Here is a 10,241-nt window from a genome sequence, read left to right on the forward strand (position 1 = left end):
GTTTTTAAGTGGACACAGGGACAAGACATATCCTGTTACTGACATGGAGGCACTGATTGCTTGTCTAATTGTTTGAATTTTGTCTGTGAAGAAGGACGCAAATTCATTGCAGGCCCTGGTGGATAGAAGTTCAGAGGCTACAGACACAGGAAGGTTGGTTAGACAGTAGCAAACAGAGCACGTGCATTATTAGTGTTTTTGGTGATGACGTCAGAGAAGAAGGACCGCCTTGCATTTCTCAGCTCTAAATTATAAATGCGAAGTCTCTCTTTATAGATGTCATAATGAACCTGGAGATTTGTTTTCCGCCACCTGCGTTCAGCTTTTCAACACTCTCTTTTTTGAGTTCTAACCAGCGTGGCATTTCTCCATGGAGATCTTCTCTTACCAGTAACCACCTTCACCTTGGCTGGTGCAATGGCATCAATAACATTTGTAATTTTAGAACTGAAATTATCTACAAGCTCATTGACTGAGACCCGTGAGAGGGCGGGTGTTGAGGAGAAAGCCTCAATAAATTTTTCACTAGTGTTTTCAGTGATATGCCGTTTTGTGATTACCTCTATTTTAACATTTGTGTGCATGCAGATAGCGCTCTCAAAGAAAACACAGGAATGATCAGAGAGAGCAGCATCAGTCATCCCAACCTTGGAAATGTCCAGACCCTAGGAGATGAGCAAGTCCAAAGTGTGCCCCTTATTGTGCGTGGGCCTCTTCACATGTTGAGGCAGTCTATAATTATCAAGAACACAAAACAGTTCTTTAGTCCCTCTTTCCTGGGGGTTGTCAACATGGATGTTAAAATCACCAGCAATAACCACACAGTCAAAGTCAATACAGATTATAGACAGCAGTTCACCAAAGTCATCAAAAAGATTTGCACAGTATTTAGGGGGCCTGTACATATTTAGAAAAATAGCTCGAGAAGAGGAATTCAGCTGAAGAGCCACATATTCAAAAGAAGCAAAATTCCCATAAGCCATCTTTTTGCATTAGAGGGAGTCATTAAACAAAATGGCAACTCCACCTCCTCTCTTATGCACTCTAGCTTCACTTATAAAACTGAAGTTGGGAGGGTTAGACTCGATAAGGACAGCTGCACTGTTATCTTGGTCCAACCAAGTTTCAGTTAAAAACATGAAATTAAGATTGTGAGTTATTATAAAATCATTGATCAAAAATGTTTTTCTTGCCAAAGGCCTATGTTTAACAAAGCTATATTTTAGTGTGTTAACAGTATCGGGCATGTTTGTCTTATTAAAATAATAAAAATACACTAATATTATTTTTATATTAATATTATTATCATATAGCCATTTTGCTACAATTACGCTTCACACAACAGCTGTTTGCGACCTCACCTTTCTTTTCCCCGTGAGAGGGAAGAATTTTGAAAAGTTGTGTGGCGCTATGGAGCTGTAGTAGTGCATGGATCATGAGTAATATTTATCCCGCCAGACGGAACGACCACGAACTGTTCACAGCGCGTCGGCCGAACTAGGTACACAACCCGTACAGGAGACAGAGTGGGGCGGACCAGGGACAGGATATCGCTGAGCGACAGGCCTGCTGCGGACGGTCGGTGATCGTTCCCTCTGGCTGGAAGAAGTCTGACGCTCCTGAATTTACGCATGGATCCATGATGATAAAGAAATATAAAAATTAATGACAATAAAGCATGCTATCATTATTTTAGAGACCCCCCAAAATATCACAAATCATGCTTTCAGAGGAGCTGATGTCTCATTTAGGCTCCCCCGTAGTTCGCACCCTTTTGAAGACAGTAACCACCTGGTGCCAGGACAATAACCTCTCTTTCAACGTCAGTAAAACTAAAGAGTTGATTGTGGACTACAGGAGACAGCACACAGGGTGGACGCCTGCCCATCCACGTTGGTAAGCAGCTTCTGGACACACAGACGCTGTGGTTGTAGTGATAAATTATGGCCTATGTGCAGAAAAACAATTGTAAACATTCGCAGGTTTAAAGGAATGATTAGTTTGATAAAATGTTGTTGACACAGCTCACATACTTAATAGTCACTGCCAATACTGAGTGCAACATTTCGGGGGGATTGGAGTCGAATTATTACTTCTACAGCTGTTTAAAACAAGGTTCAACTTTCGAGTAAACAAAGACAGGTAATGTTGGGTGACTTGACATTTAGACTCAGTAAATGTTCAGGAAAGAACAAATTCCTTTCGCTTTGCCTAAGAACTTTGGCACAAACTAAAGAGGAACAAGGACAGAAAGGAGCTGAACTCTCTTTAACTCGTCAATATACATATGTAAATTAATGTAAAGGTCATATGCAAAATGTAACACAGAATGTAAAGCTGGACCTGTGAACCCACATGTTCACAAGGAGGAGGCCTCAGTTAAAGCCTTACAAGAGTATATGATCACGAACTGTTTGGAACTGAGAATTTAAGGTTCAGATGTACTCACTATTATAACTACGTAGCAATATGTTCATCCTTTAATGTGTGTATTTGAATTGAATGTAATATGTTTTCTTCATCTGTGTTTCCATTAAATTTACAAGGTTACTGTAAGCAAACAGCTTAGAGGCTGCAGGAAACTGGGGAGGGTCTCGTTTAAAGCAGAATTCGATCCAAAACGATATTGCACAATGAAAATGAGGTGATACTTGTTTTTGTGAACTTTAATAACTCAGGAAAAGTATTTAGGATATGACGCAGTTAGAAATCAGCCATGTTGTGGACATGTGTGTAATTTTGGGGGGTTTATATTTGACTTAACAAGGAGTGGCCGTTTTTCCAGAATCATTTAATATCAGGATAATGTAAAGTTAATGTCCAATGATTTTAGAAGGCTAATCTGAGTGAATTTGAGGGTTTTGAGTAATCTTTAGGATATTGGTAAGTAGTAAATAAAGGGCAGTTTTGCACGCTCCTGCACGTCACAAACATATTATCTATATACAAAAAATTAATTAAAATATAGTGTTTTATAATCCTTACGCCTTATAGATTTGAAAGCAGATTGTGCAGAGGATCTTGCTTTCTTGGAGATGAGTTGTTATTTGTGTGAGAGTTATAGTGTTTTCTGGGATTTATCTTTTGACATGTCTAGTTCAACAAAACACCATAAGCATTTTTAGTTGCTTGCGTTGAGAGTTTGACATGACTAGTGCTGTTTTTTCCATTTAACAACGCCTGGCACAGCAGTACTGCACCAGCTAGTTTGAGATGACATAACATCTCTGCCCTAATGTGAATTTACAAGAACTTTTCAACAGCACATGTTTTCTAACAATGTAACAATTGCTTTAACAGACCAGCTATACAATCAGCCATAAAACTTGTATGTGGTAACTTGTTAAGGATTCGTCCGTTCACCAGCCCCATCAAATTAAACAGTCCCTTCACTCACGGTTTCAGTAGTAAACTGTCATAGGAATGATAATTACAGACAGAAAACATTATATTATAACCAAGGAGAAAAAGACCAGACACAACGTTGTCTGACAGCCAGAGACCTACAGGTTGGGATGAATATCTGCAATCGTTGGCTATATTGAATATACCTTGATTAGTTGTTCCAAATCAACAGGTCAAAAGAAAAATTGACGAGATTAAGAGAAAGACTTCTGGAGAATCTTCTCCTCTTATTACTGGACCACCATCTACACCTCTTGTTACCAGAGGGCATCGATTAGTAAACAATGAAACAAGTCCCTTTGTATCTCCTAAAATGCAGTTGAGTGATTGGATAACTTTTTAATTGTATATCGTTATCGGTTTTAAATAAATACATAGAGACATAACTTTATCATTTCAAAGTGTTTTTATTTATATCACCATAATAACAAAAAACATTGTCATACACGTTTCAATCTATAAAATCATTTTGATAATGAATGGCACACAACTTCTAATATTATACACATTTAAAAGAATCTGATACTTGGACACACTGGGCGTATTTTCTTCACAAATTTGCACACCATAAAATCTTTGTATGACCGTTTATTAGTATATTTAGTCATTACATTGTCATAAGATAACCTTCTATCCATATGGTAAAGAAAAAACACACAATGCTGACCGCACACTACAGAACCCACATCTTGCACTTGTCTAACAGAATGTTGCGTGGACTTACAATTACTGTTGAGAAAGACAGAAAAGGATTCACGAAAATGTGAGTATACCGGAGAGTTCCCAAAACTGTCAAAGAATGATCCCACACCCTGTTTGTCAACATAGATAGCGACCCAGTGTTCAACCTCATCAGCCACCTCGTCAGCCTGCCACACCTGCCAGTAGTCAACCTCATCCCTGCCTGTATTTCAACCCCGGTTGGGCAGCGTCGGCTGCCTAAGTGGGCAAGACATTTTGTAAACTCAGCCCTCTGCCGTTCCAGCCTGTTCCCCGGCCTGCTAGCACCCCCAGTTTGGTCCAGGTCCCCAGCCTGCTAGCGCTGCTGGCCCCCAGCCTGTCCTTTGGCTTGCTAGCGCTGCTAGCCTCCAGCCTGTCCCGGGTCCCCAGCCGGTTAGCCCCCAGTCTGACCCTGATCCCCGACCTGCTAGCGCCGCTAGCCCCCAGTCTGTTCCTCGGCCTGCTAGCGCCGCTAGCCCCCAGCCTGTCCCTGATCCCCGACCTGCTAGCGCCACTAGCCCCCATGCCTTGTTGGCGGATCGACCGGCTTCAGCCCCGCCGGTGGTCCGGCCGACCCCTGCTCCTCGTGTTCTGTTGGCGGATCGACCGGCTTCAGCCCCGCTGGTGGTCCGGTCGACCCCTGCTCCTCGCACCAAGGCCCTCAGCCCAGCAGCCTCGTCCGCCCTCAGGACCCCCTGGTCCCCCAGCTCTACCCTCTGGCACCCTGTCTAGCCCTATGTCTTCAGTTCAGCCCTGCCCGTTCCCCTAACCCTTCCCAGTCCTGAAGCCCTCCCTGAATTCCCTGTGTTTTGTTTTGGACCCTGGACCCCCACCAGCCGGACCCCAGTGCGACTTCCTCCCCCCGACGTTCGTCTGCCAAGCCCCACCTAGTCCAGTGGGAAGGCCGCCGGGAGGCGTCCGTTGAGGAGGGGGCCCTGTTGTGGTGGCAGCCCGGCTGATGGTGAGTGTCCTGTTTTTTTTCTCCTTTTTATCAGTTATTCTGCTTTTTCCTTGGTTTTCTGTTCCCTGCCTGCCTCTCTGTGTGTTCTCCCCTGTGTGCTCTCTCTCCCTCTGCTCCTGAGCCCAGCCAACGACCCGCACCTGCACCTCATCAGCCACCTCGTCAGCTTGATCGTCATTGCTCCATACCCGGTGCCACCTCTACGTTCAGGCTCTCGTGTTCATCCACCGGTCCACTCCTCCTCAGACTTCCCCCACGGCGTCCTCCCTGTTCCCCGGCATCCACCTCTCCCTCCACTCCAGTCCCTCTACCCCTTTTTCCCCTCAATAAACCTCTGTGTGCTGCGTTTGGGTCCTCTCTGTCCCCACACCACACCACCCTCGTAACAGTATTCATACCGTTATTGTGCATATCGTTTGTTAAAGTTAGAAAAAGTCAATGGGAACCTGTCTTCTTGATGATATCGCAATTATAGAATCATATGTGGCTTAAATAACCGCATTTATTGTGCGTTAACGAGCCTCTAATCTAACACTACCATTTTTAATGAGCGACATATGGTCTCCGCATCCTTCATCAGGACTCAGGTTAAAACAGAGCAGACTATATCCATTACAAAATTCGTCGTGGGTTATGGCCATAGCGTTGTTTTTAAGATACTTTCCAGTTGCCGAGTACAATTGATGATACTCCCTGATGACATTCCCTGAAAGTTGGGTTGAAAGGGTTTTGAAGGATATTGTTGGCCGTCAACGTATAAACATAAAACTCTGTCATAATGGTTAAATGTAAATGGATTACGCGCATAACTACCTACCATGATCTACAAATCCTACTACAATAAATTTAGGTATTTGTCCCAAGAATACATTTTCTTGATTACAAACACGAGTGCCCGTTGGGACGCAAAAATTTTTAAGACAGACTCTGTCTATGGGATATTTAACGTTGCCATGCGTAAATGTCTTAGCGTTTGCTAGCTTAACAGCCGGAGATACGGTGACTTTCTTTAGAAACAGGCTTGCTGACATAATTTTAACCCGAAAGTCATCTACAGTGTTGCGCATTAAGCAAAATTCGTTCTTTTGAATTTTATTGTGAGGTCTACGCATTCATCATTAACTTGTCTTGAAAAACAAGTCAGAATGTAAAGGGGATGTTAGCGCCACTACACGGCCGCCTTGTGTGTACTCCATTCTTATAACTAGTCCTTCATTGCGTCCTCCAGCCGTTGCGTCTTCCATATGACCTCCGGTATCCATGCAAAATAGTCCGGATCCAAACTGTATCTGCAGAGCGTCCTTTCCGTAATTCAAAAGGCACTCTATTATACCCCTGTAAGGATATGTGTTTGATGATTGCGTTATGAGTCAGTCCCCCAACGATATGTCGACCTGTGAAAATATTGTACATCCAGGGTAGTTGATAAAGCCCACTTCGTCTGCTTGATCCAGGTTTCCGCCATTAGCTTTGGTGATTTTTGCGCGTATGTACAGAAACGTATTGTTTAGATCCAGGTAGTCCTCTGTACTAGCTGGAATGAAAAATTCAAGGGGTGCAGAGTCTGATACTGCTGCTAGAGGAGGGAATTCGATGTAGATGCATTTCTCAATACTTGTTTGTGTTAACGGTACCATAAACAGGTCTAGCTCTGACTTAATGCACTCTTATGACAGGCTATGTACCAACGACATTCTCGTTAGAAAATGTCTCTCTTCTGACGTTTTGTCGACTTGCTTCTCCTTGCTTGTTTATTTTTTCTAGTCTTAGTATGGGTCTTCTAATTTGTTGTTCGGCTACGCTTCTTTGGTGGGGAACTCCCTCTTTTCCCAGGAGGTCGTTTTATTGGTCGGGGGGCTATGGCCACTATACTCGACCCCTCTTGACGTCTGTAGATGAGGTTAGTAATAACATCCGTAACTATGTTTTTAGCGGCTGTCTTTAAATGAGGGGCAACAAATGTAAATCCTTTCTTGAATAAGGGGAATGCTAATCTAAACAAACCCCTAAAGATACCCCCTAACCCTGCACCATACTGAGCACAGAGGCCGCTATATCCTGTTAAATCAATTAACATCGGCAGGATGTGGCGCCAAATACGGCATCTGTGTCAACACTGTGTTAGTTCGTGGCTGAGATCTAAATGTTGCAATTCCCTCGTGAGTTTTAAAAGCCACTCCGGGGATAAATCCCAACAAGTTTTCCTTCAAACGTTAATTCTGCGTCTCTCGTTGGTAAAATGCTTACTCTGTTGGTAATGTTGTTGTAATCAAGCTCAATGTGACCCATGTCGTTTTCAGATAAACAACTGTTTAGTTCAGCTATCTGTGACATTGTTGTATAGAATCCCTGTGTCGCTGATAGAACTACCCTCTTGTTGGATTTCTTATCAAACACAACAAATTTTGAGTCTTCTGATGAAAACGATTTCCATGTTATTGGATATTGTATTTCTATCAAACCCACCTCGTATGTTGATTTTAAGTTTAAAGGCTTGGATAGTTTTGTTCTAAAGTTTGCTATTGTGTTGCTCGGGTAAAATAATGCAGACGAGTTGCTGGGCGGGGTGACAAAAAAATCCTCTGTATCCATTTATACGTGAGTTTGTAATCTGCTAAGGTAGCTGAATGACCTGTTTTTCCAAAATCCACAAGTTAAATTTATCTGGCCATCCAACCCATTTGACTAACACCATGTCCCGGCCTTGTCTTTTCTTTCTAGATAAAATCTTTTCTATTTTAAATGTTTTGTTTTTGTTTTTATAATAACTTTTTGCATCTCTTGCTCATAAAATGTCCCCTGTAATTCTTCGCCGTCATAGTCTTTTAACCTGTAAACAGGAGCGTCCCTTGACACGCATTCCTTTACAGTGAAATATTCACATTCATATTTTTGCTCATAACCTTTTTGAAAAGGGCAGCGTATTTTTGAAATTCTTACCGTATCGGCCACCTCATATTTAAAATGAATTACCCTTTTATCTTTTGTTTTATACAAGTTGTTAAATACGATATCTTCATTGTCTTTTGTTACATCAATCGGTTTCATTTTAATACTATGATGATAACTATGATTGTAGGAGGTGACTAAATCCTGCAATATATCTATGTATCGTTTAGAATTATTGGCTGTTAAATAACGCCACATTTTAGATTTCAGAGTCCTGTTAAAGCGCTCTACTACAGATGCCTAAGTCTCATTTGAAGTAGTAAAGTGTACATACTGATGGGGCCAGTCAGGAATCTGGTCCCTGTGAGGAGGACCATTCTAGCCTTCCTATGACCTCCTTCACCTTTCCCCCTTTGGTCATGTCTCACAACATACACCCTTAGGACCCTGGGGGGCGGGCAGGCTGCGGCCTCGCCCTTCTTCCTCCCCCACTGGCCGCCCCTCAATTTTAATTACACATTAGAGGGCTTGGGGGGTGGGAGGGGCACGATGGGAGGCTCCACTACCTGACAGTTGTGGGGTGCCTGTGTCACAACTACCCTCCAATTTTAACTGCACCTTAGTTACCACACACCTTATCTTTACTCCACCATACAACACTTCACAATCCATGACATGCATCCAACACAAAACAATACATTTACAGAGGCAAGCAGAGGGGTTGAAGGAGTGGGGGAGATTCTCATAGGCTTCGTGTCCTACCCCTGGAGCCCCGGGCATCGGGGGTGCTGTGGGGTTGGTGACGGCCTTGCCTAATCTGGGGTGGGCTGGGGGGGTCGGAGCTCCCCTGGCGTGGGGGCCCGCTCTTGACCTAGGGATCTGGGGACTCGGGCTTGTGGCCGTTGTCTCCTCTCCTCGCCTGGGCCCTCTTTGGCAGGGGTGGGGCTCCCGCTGCTTCACCCTGCCAGCTCTCTCACAGTGGGGGCATTCGGGAGTCTCTGGGGCGCATGGTCGGCGTTGTCAGTGTAGGTATTGGTGCTCCTCCTTGGGGGTGCTTGACTGGGGGGGGCTGGGCCCCCGTCCAGGGATGAGATCGGCCTCGGGGGCTGCTGGCACTGCCTGCACTCTGGGGAGGGATGCCTCTGGCTGGGCTGGGGGACCGTTGGCCTGGTTCTCCCGCGTTATTGCTCCCTGGCGGCAGGGAGCTTCCCGGCATGGCTTTCTGCTGTTCTTCCTTGGGCCGGGGTACAGCTTCCCCCAGGACATGCGGTCTGGGGTCCTTTGCGCTTTGGGGGGTCACAGGATGCCCTGGCTGCTGGGGGTGGGGGTCTGTGCGCGGGTTGATCCGATTGCAGTTTGGAGGGCTGCAATGTGATTGTAGGGCGATTGTCGATTGCATTTTGATGCATTGTGCTTTTTCCCTGGGCAGGGTCTCTGAATGGCTGCTGGGCGTTTAGTTTGTGCATTGGAGTCCGGGGGAGGCATTTCCTCGTTGGTTTGGAGGGACCAGTTTGCGTCCCTGTTTTGCTTCGTTGGCCTCGGATCCATGCTTCGCCATTTCTCTGTCGGACAGTTGTTGGACCCCTCTGGATACTGAGGTATATAGTTAGTTTTTGGGATGTGCAGTGTGGGTGCGGGGCAGGGCTGTGCTCCGGTTTGTTCTGGGTTTGTGCCTGGAGTTCTCGGCCCTTGACGGGTGGGTGGGTTGGTGGTGGCTTGCAGCTGAGCTAGTTGATTTTGCCTAGTTGCTGGTTTGGCTGGTGTTGCACGGCGGCCGGGCGTTGGGCATGGGGTGTTGGCTGGCGTCAGCAGCCTTAGTTTTTCCGGCAGTTGGGGGGACGGCGGACTTTTAATGACGGGTGCACGGTGATCTGTGCGGCCCGTTTGCTGCCGGGCTGGGACTTGCTGCTGGTGTTTCTTTCGCTGTCGTGTTGTTCCGCTTGCTCTCTCTCGTTTGCCCGACCTCGCACGCGGGATTCGCAGGGGGCTGCTGGGCATTGGGTGTCGCCGTGCTCGCACAGTGTGCGCGTTGGGCTTGTCACTTGTGCATTGGTGTTGATGATTGCGTGGCATTTGGTTGTTCGCTGCGCAGCGGTGGGGTGCTGGGTCGGGGGGGGGGCACTGGTCTATGTTGTGTGTGCGCCGCGGTCAGTTCCGCGGGTTACGTTTTTTGCATTCCGTCGGCATTAAGTTGTCAACTGGCATTTGGGTCGGGGTCTTCCACGTTTGCATCGCGTGCATCTGGGAGTCTTTGTTTGTTTTGGAT

Source organism: Micropterus salmoides, unplaced genomic scaffold (assembly GCF_014851395.1).
Source record: "Micropterus salmoides isolate LMB-PRFRI ecotype aquatic unplaced genomic scaffold, ASM1485139v1 Ms_hic_scaffold_10, whole genome shotgun sequence".
Lineage (NCBI taxonomy): Eukaryota > Metazoa > Chordata > Actinopteri > Centrarchiformes > Centrarchidae > Micropterus > Micropterus salmoides.